General features: G+C 48.8%; 1 protein-coding gene across 1 annotated transcript in view; it reads right to left on the reverse strand.

Moving 5' to 3' along the window:
- Positions 1-108, reverse strand: part of SKIC8 (SKI8 subunit of superkiller complex) — a 19,324-nt gene extending 19,216 nt beyond the window's left edge. The window contains exon 1 of the mRNA XM_077774410.1: positions 38-108. The gene's annotated coding sequence lies outside the window, so the exon portion shown is untranslated. The remainder of the gene's footprint in view (positions 1-37) is intronic.
- Between the last annotated feature and the right edge of the window lie 3,744 nt (positions 109-3,852).

Consider the following 3,852-nt stretch of genomic DNA (forward strand, 5'->3'; position numbering starts at 1 on the left):
CCACCGCCTTCGCCAACCGGCGAGCGCGTCAACTCACCGCGGCCCCGCCGGCTGCACGGCCCGCCGCACCTGTGACGCGACTCGGAGCGACAGCGTCGCGCACGGATGAGCTGGGGGGCGGGGCGGCGCGTAGCCCCGCCCCCACCCCAGGGCGCAGGNCCGTGGGCTTCCGCTTCCGGTTTGACCCCGGTAGGAGCCGCCCTACCCAGAGGGGCCTGGAGCCCTTGCCCCACCCGGTCGGAGGGACTCGGAGTGTGCCCTCCCCCCGATGGAGGGGAGGCCGGGGCCGCGGGTCCCGCCGGATGGCCCCCTCCGGATGGAGGAAGGGGGAGCCGTGCGTGTCTGGGGGCGGCCCCTGAACCGCGAGCCCGGAGACGGACGCAGTCTCCGCTGGTTAAAACGGGTCGAGCCGGAAAGGTTCTAGTGGGTGGTGCTGATGAAGTGGGGTCACAGTGAATGCAGGCCCTGTGAAGTCTCCCTGGTGGTTAGAACCTCGCCCCATCTAGTTTATCGAGACTGCAATTCTGTGATTTCCGAAAACTGTTAGACTGTACAACCGTTTATTCTTACAGTGCCATACACTTCATCTCTGGGGACTTTCGGAGGAGGCTGTGTTGCCCAGAAGTTTGGTTAGTAGACACACAAGTCTCCCAGGGCCCGATGTCTGGCCCAGTTCCTTCAGTGACGGCTCCGCCATGGAAACCGTCCCGCCGCAGCAGATCCCCTGCATCACTGGTTTGGAAAGCTTGGGTCAAAGTGAGCAGTGAGCTTCCGGACATCCTGGGTTGTTATTAAAATTCGTACGTGGTGCCTCTTACAATCAAACTATTCCTGTAGTCATTCTGGGTATATTTGACCACAGGGCATTTGCCCCTAAAGCTAAGAAAGAATATGCGAATGAGATCTTCAGGCCAGCGGAGCTTGTCTGTGAACTGGAGGCAGTTCCCATTACACTGACCAAATGCTGAGTGACCCAGTTCAGACACATCCCACTGAGCCAAATACACAGAAACTGCCTCTGCAATGACTGGGACCCAGGTTCCAAAAGTGCAGAAAATGGGGCGCCTGGGTGGCTCTGTCGGTTAAGAATCTGATTCTTGGGGCGCCTGGGTGGCTTAGTCGGTTAAGCGTCCGACTTTCGCTTAGGTCATGATCTCACGGTTCGTGGGTTCGAGCCCCGCGTCGGGCTCTGTGCTGACTGCCAGCTCAGAGCCTGGAGCCTGTTTCAGTCTGTGACTCCCTCTCTCTCTGACCCTCCCCTGCTCACGCTGTCTCTCTCTCTCTCCTAGAAATAAATAAAAATATTTTTTAAAAAAAGTGCAGAAAGGACTTAAGATCAGTCCCCAAAGCACGGGTGGTTAGCAGTTAAATGAATAACCCTCTGGCCTTCCGCACAACCAGTTGCCTTAGTTTTGGCCAATCTGCCCCTTTGTTTTTGTTGGCAAAATTTGTGGGTTTCTCTGGTTTTTGAAAATAGACTATTATGTGACCACCCCCAAACCAGGCTAATGGGATCACCTTTACTTTGACTTTTAGCTTTTAAATATAAAGAAGTATTTTTGAAGACTCCCACTTTAAGAATGGTAAATTTGTGGCTATTGAAAGTGCCTATAACTATTTAAGTAAGTGAATTTTAATCTGCATTTTTTGGGCCTATGTGGATATTCTTTTTCTGCGCATTGACTGTAAATCCCCCCACTTCTAGATTATTCTAAAAATATACTAGTCACTTTTATGCCTTTTAATTTTATCTGTTGTCAGATTCCTAAGGCTTTCAGTTATCTATTTGCTTGCTTCCAAATCTGCTGCTATTCATTTCCAACTGAAGTAAATTGGGTATTAACTCAAATTTTGTCAGGCATTATAGTTCTGAATAAAAATTCAATTAATCATCTTCTAAAAATGAAATAGAATAGATTAAAAAATAACAAAAGATATGAGTGCATCCTGCATGATAAAGTTACGTCATGTAAAACAAAAACAAAAACAAAGCCTGTTTCATATATTCAGGTAATGGATTTCAAAGGAAAATATTTCTTGCTGTGAGTTGTGCCAAGAGTTGGCAAATCATTGCAGTAAAGGCTTTCTAAAGAGCTTCAGCTCTATAATTCTGTAATTGTGTTGAAATTCCAAATCATTCATTTAAAAAAGATGCATTGTGCACCAGCTTTCACCCCTGTGCCCCCTGAGCACCACCATGGGGTCCTGGGCATGGCCTTAGCATTGGGACGGTCAGACAGGGATAACTGGCCTTTTTGTCACCAGGGACACCTTTGGCATCTCATGAAATCCAAGAATCCTGTCTTAATATGATGTATTTAAGTGCATAAGGGGCACCTGGGTGGCTCAGTCCATTAAGCGTCCAAATTTGGCTCAGGTCATGTTTTCACAGTTCATGAGTTCGAGCCCTGTGTTGGGCCCTGTGCTGACAGCAGCTCAGAGGCTGGAACCTGCTTCATATTTTGTCTCCCTCTCACTCTGTCCCTCCCCAACTCACGCTCTGTCTCTCTCTCAAATATAAATATTAATAAAAATTTGTTTTGTTTAAAAAGTGAAATGCATTGGTTTACAAAAGAAACCAATTATATCAAAAAAGTTACCAATATTTGTGAAATAGTAATGTATGTGCTGCTTTATTAATGTAGGAGGTCTAAGAACTTCTGTAATTGCAAAGTAGCAATGAGCATAAGTGAAATTTCAAATTATCTGCGACAGCTACAATGTGATAGGAAAATATCTGTGATTTGTATTGGTGACAAAGTCACTGGTACTGCTAATACGTCTGGGATTTTTTTTTTTTCTTTGCTTACATTCATAATTAAAGGAAGTATTAAATTCTAGTTAGAGGTTAGGGAAAATAAAGATGTAGTAATTTTCCACCAATTTTCACAGGTCCCCTGATGCCTGTTGCAGAGCAAATCTGGAGAGAATTGCCGATGTGACCACAAGCCATTTAAATATCTATTTTAAGTTGTCGCCTTGCAGCCTGGGGGGAATGAAGGGATTTTAGCATAAAACCAAGTGAAAAATCCAAGCTACCTGGGTGTATGGCCTGCCCTGAAATGCCCTGCAGATCATACAAGGCCAATTGGGGGGCCCATCCTGTAGAGCTGCAGCTGGGATACAGCTGTTCCCAGAGTGGCTGTCTGCATCCCTAACCAGCCCTGGACCCAGAGAGACGCCGAGGCAGGCAGGGTGACACCAGGCCACAGTGTCCCAGGACGTAGGCTCCACACCTCTCCTCTCCACTCAGAGCCACACGTCTGGGCATTTCAGAAAGGGTAGACTTACAGGTGTATCTATCCCACATCTATCTCCCTCTATACAAGCCCATCACAGGATCGTCCAGCCTTTGCTTGCATACCTCCAAAGACAGGAAGCTCACCACCTCATTGGGAGGAAGAACTGCCTCTGTTCCAGTTCCAGGAAGCCTTAGTTGACTTCCTAGAAAACAAATGAATCAGTGGGTGTGGAGTGCAGCACAAGGGAAGGTCCTACTTTCTGCTTAGAACAGGCAGAGGGAGAGGGGCTCCCTGGACTGTGTGACTGCCCTTCGTGGGGCTCTCAGGGACCCCAGATGGGCTCTCTGTGGGCCTCCCCAGAGCCCCTTCCGGCAAAGCCCGAGGACTCCCACTCCTCCTTCTGTCCTCCTCGCCCCCGCGGACAGGCTCCAGGCCCTTCTGTTTTCGGGGTGGGCACATACGGTTAAATAACCCGGGCTCCAGCCCCAGGGCTCCTGGGTTCGGTCTTAGCCGCTGCACCCCTCAGCCTAACCTCGCTGGGCCTCAATTCCTCATCCCTAAAATGGGGATAATATGACATAGTACCTTCCTTTTAGGGCTGATGTGGGGA

The sequence above is a fragment of the Crocuta crocuta genome, unplaced genomic scaffold, assembly GCF_008692635.1.
Source record: "Crocuta crocuta isolate KB4526 unplaced genomic scaffold, BGI_CrCroc_1.0 scaffold7, whole genome shotgun sequence".
NCBI lineage: Eukaryota > Metazoa > Chordata > Mammalia > Carnivora > Hyaenidae > Crocuta > Crocuta crocuta.